We start from the raw sequence: 10557 nt of genomic DNA, 5'->3' as shown, positions 1-10557 counted from the left end.
GCCGTCCTGGATCATAGATAAAAATATGTCCAGACCGATATCTGCCAAGAGCACACCATCTTGAAGCATTAACCTTCGGTTGTCACCTTCCAACTAAAATCCGCGGAGCAGACAACTGCCTGCTGATGGCAACCACCTCCAACAAGACCTGAGCCATCTCAGGCCTCGAACCCAACCACTAAGCAGTTCGACAGAGTAGAATCCAAGATTGCGACTGTTACCAGCTTTCTGAACAGCCCAAAACACGTAGAAATTGCCAACAATCCCAAAATTTTTTTTTTTTTTTTTAATAGCAATGCCGAACCTTTAAAGAAATTAAAGTAAATGTGCTATAAAATTGGTTACTTCCTGCAATAAATCGTGCGATGCATATCTGACAAAAAAGCAGAGCGCAATTTACCAATATGCACTGTATATCAGAGTCTGATAAAGCCCGCCCTGGCAGCCTTAGTGGCTGCCACAATGAAAAGGAATGAGGCCCAAAGTGATCAGGGGGTGAAAAAACGGCAAGCGGCGAGGCAGCACCGAAAAAGGAGCGGTAAACTGGTACCTAGTAAGGGGGGAACCATCCTAATAAACTAACAGTGAGGTACCAGTAGACCGACAAACAAAAATTCCATCAAACGCAAAGGGCAGGTAGGGCCAGGGGAAGGAACAGTCTAATCCCAGAATCTCTGGCCACTTGGTCAGTTTGGGCTCCTGAACGCGGATACGCATGAAGGGTCAATAAGTAGTATGGCACACAATTGAAGGCAACAAAACTATTCTTGGACGGTGTGGCGAGTTCGCTGACTCTGAGGGCCCAGAAAGGCCAAGTTAAAGGTTGTGGACAACAGGGATATCTCCCTTGGGATTGAACAAACAGCCTGCATAGTCGATTAACTGAAGAAGCATCAGGTAAAAAATTGGGATGCCTCTTATCTATGGATTGGTGGGACTTAAACCAGCCATTAAAGGGATTTGAAAATAAGAAGATTTAATAACGTAGAACATCCCATCAAAAAATGGAACAAAATACAAATAAATGCTTCTGGGCTACAGAGGCGGAAGAACCAAAGTTATAAAGGTGCATCAAATATTAGAGGGTAACCTCCGAACAGGTAAAGTTATCAGAACCGAGGGACCAGCTACCAGCATACCTATACCTAACCACTGTTTCACGCCTATCCATAAAGTTGCCACTTTGAAGGGGGATCTGAAGTCCTAATCTCTGTCAGGAGTTGGTCCCGACAAGATCTCGCAGCGGTGTGGCAATGGCAACCCACCGGGCTGGCATTGGGTACCAGCTGAAAAATCCTGCAAACAGAAACGAGACAATCAATATGGAGCATTACTCTGAGAAACCATAGCCCATGCTCAGATCCAAATGTGTATTGTATGCAGAGTAACAGCAAACAAAATATTACAGTTGGCTAGTGACGTGTGCCATAACTCCACAGCAATGACAATAGGGAACGATTCTGAAAGGGAAAAATTAGCAGTAAAACAAAAAGTTAACAAGGTGAGGGCCAGGTGCCCCGGCACCACTGATTGCCAATAAACAGCGCTAAACCATCAGAAAAAAGACGCATTGGTGAGCAAAAATAAAACCTGGTTAGACACCACAGAACACATGTTGAACATGCACTCATTAAAGGTGAAAAGGAATTGAGACCAAATCAGTAAGTCAGAAGTAATACGTAATCCTGTGGTCAGGGTGAAGCGCCCCTCTGGTGGACTTATGAATCCTGTGATCAGGGTGAAGCGCCCCTAGTGGACAATGAGAGGCGGTGAACTACATTTGGCGCAATGTAACTTTCCTGTAAATACACAAATACTTATAACTATACTATGCCTGTAATTCTAATTAGCTCGGGCTGTAATTCTGACCTCTCTAATGCTGCGGTTCAGTAATATAACATCACATAAGCAACAAAATTGTCCAACAGAATTACCAATTAGACAAAGTGAATGTATTTTCATGGTATGTAGAAAATCCCTTTAAGACTGCACCGTACAAAAACAAAACTCACTCAATTGAAACAGGGTCTGAATCTTTCGTGCCCTACGTTTGTTTGGGGGCAAAGGGACAACAAACTCAATATCAACTGAAAAAATGTCAAAAATTGTTTGCATTCATCGAAGTCACTAGAGCAATTAAAGAAAATCATCAAGTAGTGAGTGACAAATTTTTAGACCGTCTCACACCACCGCACCCATTGAAGAAATGAACTGAAGAGTTAAAAATAATGGAATGACATAAAGCATCCCATGGGAAGTAAAGAATTGTAATAAAAATTGCCCTACATGCAACAACCCAAACTATGGAACAGTACGGATGAACAGGTAACGGACAAAACACAGATTCGATATCAGATTAAGCAAAAGTGCACTGCGTCCGAACTCCCGTATAAGAGAAATTACACTGTAAAAAGACACAGAAATCAAAGCTTACTCAGGAGGGATACCATGATTAACAGACCCACCGTGTGGGTGAAATACAGTAGGTGGTGTATCAATTGAAATCTACCCGGTTCTGTTCCTTTTAGCGACAATAAGGGAGCAATTAGGAAAATTAAATGGAATAAATAAAGTGAAAGAAAAATACAAAACTGATATGACCAGCCACATCCTTATTGGGATATTTGTCAAGCCACAAGGGGCATCTCTGATACCTTTACCGGGGTCGTCTGAGACATTTGTACCATTTTACCGAGGACCTTGGAAGGAGAGTGAGTGCATCTAACAGCCAAATGGCTCCGCAGCAAGCAGAACACTCGTGCTAGGATTGCATAACCCAAAGAACCGGAAGTGTCAATCATTAAACAACCAACACGCTCCTGGGCGGCGCACGGCCACCATGGCTGGACCTTGTGAAGCTCCCGGCACAGTGGCCGTGGATTGAAAAGTGGTATACTGGCTTCTGTACGGTCATTAACCTAAGCCAGAAATCCATGGCTTGGACACTCAAACCAATGCCAGGGTGTAGGGGCAAGCCGACGCTGAAAATCCTCATAATACCAACTACACCCATAACCACCGTGAGTTTATAGGAACTATAAATTAGGTATTGATAAATGAACATTTCAGGACCACGGTCGGGATATTTCTGACCCAGGACTGAAAAACCTGCAGCCAATTACTAATCGTTCTCGTGACCCTGGGTTTCTTATCATAAGTACTGGGACAAATATAAACGTGACTTAGTCGACATGATGCTATCACAGGGGGAGTATCCATCAAAACACCACCGCTGACGTGACAGCACAAGACCGCCAGGCATCCTCGAAGCGCCCGATCTCTCAAACAATGAAGATGGAGAATGCCACCTTAAGGAGCTGTAATGCCTTAATCCCCCAAGCCTCCGTGAACACACCGGATGTTGATGTGGATGCCATCTCTGTGGAATTCGCCGTAGATACACCACCGCTGACGTGGGAAGGGGCATACCTCACATCCCCGGGCTGTTCAGTAGCAGACCAATTCCTCTGTGTCCTCGTAGGCTGCACCATAGATGTTCGTGCACACTCATCAGTCACCCTCGAGACGCTTGAGCCCTCAAAAGGAATTCAAAAGGCGACTTCTACCAGATGAGTGTGAACGCCGGCTTCTGTGTGTATGGGAGAAGTTACGTGAAGAATGCCTCAAGCGCCTCCTGCACCGATCCGGCGAGCGACGCTGATCGTGCAGATCCGACCGATGCAAGGCCATGTGCCCACGCTGCGTTCCATCCCTACAGAAATTTCCGCAGCGATCTGAACAGCACACGTGCGCCCCAAACCGCCGCAGAAACAGTCCGTACTGAAAAGCCGATTTCATGCGCTCCGCACGCAGCCCCCCCCATAGACAGAGCAGGGGCTGCATGCAGAGCACACCAAAGAAGCGACATATCACTTCTTAGAACGCAGCGCCCCGGCAGTAGCCGAAGCGCTGCGCTCCAATACGCCATGTGGGCATGAATTATGCACAATCTTCATAGATTGTGCTGGGGCGCAGGACACATGCAGCCACGCTGCGGTGCAGAACGCAGCGTAACTGCATGAAAACACGCCACGTGGGCACATAGCCCAACGCAGAGGGGAAGCGGGACCGATCACTGGTAGGACATAAGCAGGACCCCTGTGGTCTGCAAGGATTTAGACATTGTGAAAGTAGCTGTGGATGTGAAGAAGGGGACAGCTTGGGCATCAAGGGTTAATTGAGAACGTGGCAGACCATCACAGGTATGCAGCACAGGAGGGGATTTAGGGGTGGGGTGGGGGGGGTGTTCACTATTTGGAGGCTCTGAGCCAGGGATACAGGCTGGTGAGCAGACACACTGCCCAAAACCTGCAGAAGAGGAAGTGGTGTCATTGTCCATGGCAGTATATGAGGGGTTAAAGTAATACTGCTGTGATGCTAATGCACTAGACGTGCTGAGCTGCAGGGGGGAAGAAGGGGGCGTGGAGCAAACTGTGCTGTGAAAACAACAGGGAGGGGGCTGAGGGAGCAACAGTTGTGAGGTGTTTATTAAAGCCTGCATGCCGTGCTAAAGGCAGGGGCAGGAAAAACAGGGATGCACGTGGGGCAGGGGCCCGAGGGAAGCACCTAGGAGAAGAAACACTTCCCCGGCAGGTGCTGCAGCTGTCTGCAACATAGCCCCTAGCTGTAACTGAGGAGAGCTGAGCTCTGCAAATAAATGAGCCAGTCATCCCTAACCTTCATGCCGCGCATGGGCCTGCAGCGTCTCAAGGATGTGAAGGTCCATCGGGTTTCTCCTGCTTCCACCAGGCAGAGCTGCTCCGGATCCTGGGATACCAGGGGAAGAGGCCGGACACCGGCCCAGACCCCAATATATAGGTAGAAATTACACCCTATAGGTGGGATTGGGAATTCGGGAGGGGCCAGGACGGAGTCCCCTCCCAAACACAGGAAGAGCAGGGCCTGGACGGGAGAGGGGGCTGGACAAAAACAGCATTGGGGTTAACACCTTGCTGCACAGTCTGGGGCAGTTTCATTATGCACTACACTGCCCACCATCACACATATATATTTAAAGGGAACCTGTCAGGTGCAATATGCACCCAGAACCACGAGCAGTTCTGGGCGCATATTGCTTATCCCTGCCTAACCGTCCCTGTATCTAGTAGCATAGATAAATGGATCTTTAGAATAAGCATTTCTATAGATCCTCTCTAATATGCTAATGAGCACAGGGACTAGTTGCAAGGGCTTTAGTTCCTGTGCTCATTTCGCCATCTTAGCATGTTAGCACACCCACAGGGGCATGCTAACATGCTATTCAATGCCCACTGCCTAGCGTCACCAGCAGTGATGTGCGTACCTGTGTCCGCTCTAATTGCTTGAGACGCTGGACAGTGCACATGATGAGAAGTCCCCGGCAATTTTCGTAATGCGCATTAGACTTCTCTGAAGCCAGTACGCATACACCCGGCTTCATACTGCGCATGAGCGGAAGTGACGGGCATTCATCAGCGGTGACAGCGGACACAGGTACGTGCATCACCGCTAGTGATGCTGCATTGAATAGCATGTTAGCACAGCGATAAAAAGTATTTTAGTGTTTGATAAATGCCAAACATTAAAAAAACTATATAAATCTGGTATCGCTGCAATCGCACTGACACAAAGAATAGAACTGTCTAATCTACTTATACTCTACATTGAATGGTGTAAAAAAAATAAAAGCGATTCTTGACCTGCTGTTGAATTATGAAGTCTTCCTCCCAAAGATCTCAGTAATACTCGGCTTACATCTATCCTGCTCTCTGAGCTGAGCGCTTATGAAACGCCCACGCCGGGGCTTGCAGGGCTCGCACAGTCACCGGGCCGGTGGTGGTCGGGGTCAAGCTGTGAGTGGCCCGACCCGGCTTCCGTGACCCCGGCGGGTTTCAATAAAAGAAAGTTTCGACAGTTCGGTGTGACAAGGGGGTTATGGAAGGAGGGTGACCGGGTTCCTGGGGAGCACGTCACCGGTTGCAGCGATGACTGGGGTCTCGGCCTCCTCTGCCGTGGACCCCCTCCCCCTGCAACTCTTCTTTCCCCCAGGAACGTTATGGGATGGGAACGGGGGTTGCAAGCAGTGCCACCCGTGGTATGCGGCCAAGTGATTAGCCACCGCTGCACAGTCTCTCTCCGGGGCAGGTGTTACGGGCAGCTAAGATGGAATCGCTCTCCACGGGTGGATCCACGGAGGTTAGTGAGAACAGGGGGCGGCAGTCCTCAGGAGCATCAGGGCACAGGGCGGCGGCATTTACTCACAAGAGTCACTAACTGTAGGTTCCAGTTCCTTTATATTCACCGGTCTGTTCCAACATCGCACACGGGTGCTGGTACTCGCCGTTGTAACCTCCGGTCGGTCTCGGGCAGGTCGGAGGCAGGATCCGGTAAGGTAATCTGAGGGTCTCTCTTTCGTGTGCGTTTGATTACTGTCCCCATGGCATGGAGCTTCTGAGGGACTCGCCGCCTTTCTGTCTCTCTCTCTTACTCCAGTAGTGTGACGCCCTGGCCAGCCAGGTAGTCACAAATAGGGCCCCGCATAACACCAGTCCCTCACTAGGTAACACCAGCCAACCACATTAAACCCTAGTCACCAACCCCAGGGCTTGATGGACACACCAGGGGGCAGAACCAGGCGGTTGGTAGATGCCCACCGAGGAGTTCAGAGAGCCTGGGGTGGGAAAAGTCAGTTCAGTCAGAAAAAAAGAGAGTTGAGTTTTGACAGTCTGTGAGTGAGGTCAGGCCTGTGTCTGGGCCTGAGGCAAACTGACAGGTGCCAGGGTAGGAGCCCTGGTACCTCTAGCTAGGAGGCATACGGAGGCCTCTGTCTGCAGGAGCCGGGAAGACGGCTCGGTGGAACCGTGGTGGACTGGGACAGGGTAGTGGCCAGCCGGGGAGTGGACTCCTGAAGTTCCAAGTGCACGTAGTCCAACACACAACTCAGATGCGGTAGAAAGACAGAGACCGCCAGCCGGGTGGGGGACCAGACTGCAGCCGTCTGCGGGCACCGATCACCATCACCTTGGTTTACCAGAGACTTGCATGTTTACTAATAGTGAGTACATCAGTGCCCTCAGGCCGCCCATCTCCCTGCACCGCCAAACACTCCCCAGCAGGTCCCGGGGCCGCCATCCCTGCCCACGGAGGGGTTAACAACTTGCTGCATACCATCTCCCCCAGGTGCCCCATAACTGCAGCGGTGGTGTCCACCTTTACCACATCCCGTGGGTGGCGTCACGAACTTAACACGGCTCCGGCCGTACCACTACGTCCCCCTTTTAGTTGAAGTGACCGCGAGACCCCCGGGTCCTGAGACCCTCAAGCCACCCACAGAAGGTCCGGATCCGAGCAGCTTGGCTGCCGCCGAGCACGGGGCGGTACAACTCAATTTCTGGCGTCACGAACAGGATACTTACCCATCCACTTACCTTGTGGAAGTGCACCTTGAATCGAAGTCAGCGGTGATCCTTTGTGAAATTTTCGTGATCCGCCATCTTGCCGAGCCCCGCCCCCTGGGAACGCGGCAGTAAAGAAAAGCCGGAAGTCGCAAAATGAAACTTACCGGCCGGAGAGAGGAGTGCCACTAAAAGACCAAGGGGAAAAGCGGGAAGATGTCCGCGCCGGATGAGGTTGGTGGTGTGGCACCCGCCACAGGAGTGGCGGGGCTCAGAAGCGGCAGAGCCGGAGTGGCTTTTGATGCAGAGGAGAGGAGCTCTGTCCGCCTGCCTGCAGGGACCGCTGCCTGGTGGGAGCAAGAGCTGCAAAGATTCTGTGTTCGGGTAAGAGCCCAAACGCTGCAGCAGGTGCTCGACTGGCGCGCAGAGGTCCGGAGGATGGTTGCCGTGGTAGGGGCCCGTGAACAGCGGGCCGCCCGAGCCGTGTCATGCCAAGATAAAGTGACGCAGACCCCTTCGTCATCCCTAGCCAGCTGGGAGTCGGGACCCGCTATGCATGCAACCAGTGTGCCCAGTGTAACACAGCTCCTGGATGAGGCGGTGCCGTCCACGATCCCACCACTGTTCCCGTTGGAGGTCCAGAGTCCCAGGATGTATTGCACGTGGATGGGAAGCCCGGTGTCCAGACGGCTGACGGAGTCGCACGACCCGCTGCAGTGGTAGCGGAACCCGTAAGTCTACCCCAAAAAGTTAACTGTTTCATGTTTGAAAAGTTTTAAAGATAAGGACCCGCTCCTATTAAAATACACTCCCGACCTTTGTTGAGCGTCTCCACGTTCCCCGGGAGACGCCATCCAGCACACGGGTGGAAGGAAAGGAGGACCTTGCCCTACTTGTTGAACGCCACTGCGGTCGGAGCCTCAGAGGGCGCCATCAGGAGTCGGAGCCCCCGGTGGAGGACGGCAAGAGAGTTAAGTTGGAGCGAGGACAGTTTTTGTTTACAGAGCCCGGTTTACCGTACCCGCACTGCAGGCAGTGGAAGATGGGGTCTTTATGGACAGTGTCACCCGTGAGTGAAGGTGGCATTGGGGACCCGTGCTGCCCTGTGGTGGACTGAGGGAAAGTTGCTGGAGGAGGCTGCGTCGGCAGCGGAGTTAAAGTGTTTTAAATGGACCACCCTTTTCATTGTCCTGCAGTCTCCGGAGAGGCTGGTTGGAGGATGGGCCTGCGGGAAATTGTAGGCCGAGGTCCTGTCACTAAGGAGACCAGTGACGACCGTCCGGGTCAGGGGTCCCCTGGACGTTGGGCCTCAGAGAGACTGCCGGGTAAGGAACTTATTATCCGGCCCGTGTGAGCAAAACCCGGACCCGAACCCGTTTCCTGGACTGGGGAAAAGGGGTGCTGACCTGTTTTTAGAGGCAGCATCAAGGTATAGGTTTACTTGGGTGGGCAAAATGAAAAGGAGCCGGTCCCGTCCCGTTCCGTTCCCGGTTAATAAAATTTTTTTTTATTATGCAACGTTAAAGTAACCAGCCTCCCGCAAGGGAAGAAATTCATAAGTATGCTTAATTGTACAAAATTATTATAATTGTAAATGTTTTACCCTTTTTTTATTTTACAGTTTTAAAGGAAAAATAAACCAGTGGTGCTCGGACAGCCCACGGACGGTCTGTGGTTAACCAAGGGGGAGTGTGATGCCCTGGCCAGCCAGGTAGTCACAAATAGGGCCCCGCATAACACCAGTCCCTCACTAGGTAACACCAGCCAACCACATTAAACGCTAGTCACCACCCCCAGGGCTTGATGGACACACCAGGGGGCAGACCCAAGCGGTTGGTAGACACCCACCGAGGAGCTCAGAGAGCCTGGGGCAGGAAAAGTCAGTTCAGTCAGAAAAGAAGAGAGTTCAGTTTTGACAGTCTGTGAGTGAGGTCAGGCCTGTGTCTGGGCCTGAGGCAAACTAACAGGTGCTAGGGTAGGAGCCCTGGTACCTCTGGCTAGGAGGCATACGGAGGCCTCTGTCTGCAGGAGCCGGGAAGACGGCTCGGTGGAACCGTGGTGGACCGGGACAGGGTAGTGGCCCGCCGGTACTGACCTGGGGAACCGAATCGGAAACCGGAGCACAAAGAGGGGTACTCAGACCCTGAAGCTAGGTCCAGAAGCTACTGAGGGCTAGCTAATTAACTGATTGAAGCCAGGACTAGAGGTCCTGTCCCACTCAAAGTCCCGACTGAAGACAACAGCCCAATGAGGGGGATAAGTAGTCACCGCCACGGCTCAGAGATCCCATGGGCCAGCGTCTGCGGGCAAAGGGCTCCTTCGGCCACATCCAGCCGGGGAGCGGACTCCTGAAGTTCCAAGTGCACGTAGTCCAACACACAACTCAGGTGCGGGAGAAAGACAGAGACCACCAGCCGGGTGGGGGACCAGACTGCAGCCGTCTGCGGGCACCGATCACCATCACTTTGGTTTACCAGAGACTTGCGTGTTTACTAATAGTGAGTCCATCAGTGCCCTCCGTCCGCCCATTTCCCTGCACCGCCAAACACCCCCCAACGGGTCCTGGGGCCACCATCCCTGCCCACAGAGGAGTTAATAACTTGCTGCATACCATCTCCCTGGGTGCCTCGTAACTGCAGCGGTGGTGTCCACCTTCACCACATCCCGTGGGTGGCGTCACAAACTTAACACGGCTCCGGCCGTATCATTACGTCCCCAAACCACAAACCCCCTTTTAGTTGAAGTGACCGCGAGACCCCCTGGTCCGGAGACCCTCGAGCCACCCACAGAAGGTCCAGATCCGAGCGGCTTGGCTACCGCCGAGCACGGGGGGCGGTACAGTAGCGCCCCCTGATAGAATCAGGGTTCTCTCAGGCACCACCAGGTACATGCTCCACGATCCCCAGTATCTGTCCCCAGTCCCTTCCTCCAGGTGTTAATAGCCCTGGTCTGGCTGGTTCCCCTCTGCAGGAGCTGTCCCTGCAGAGGTCTGTGCTCTTTCACATCCCAGACGGTTCTAAATTAGACTTCCTGTCTCCCCTGCAGCTCACTCCCAGCTCAGGCCCCCAGCCTACCAGGAAGCCAGTACGTCGTCATGGTGACCTGTCTGTGTGAAGCCACCTGCTTCCTGCTCATTTAGGAGACAGGATGAGTCATGCAAACACAAACTAAGTGCTGAAAATCT

Source organism: Anomaloglossus baeobatrachus, chromosome 7 (assembly GCF_048569485.1).
Source record: "Anomaloglossus baeobatrachus isolate aAnoBae1 chromosome 7, aAnoBae1.hap1, whole genome shotgun sequence".
Classification (NCBI taxonomy): domain Eukaryota; kingdom Metazoa; phylum Chordata; class Amphibia; order Anura; family Aromobatidae; genus Anomaloglossus; species Anomaloglossus baeobatrachus.
This window is presented reverse-complemented; position numbering follows the sequence as displayed.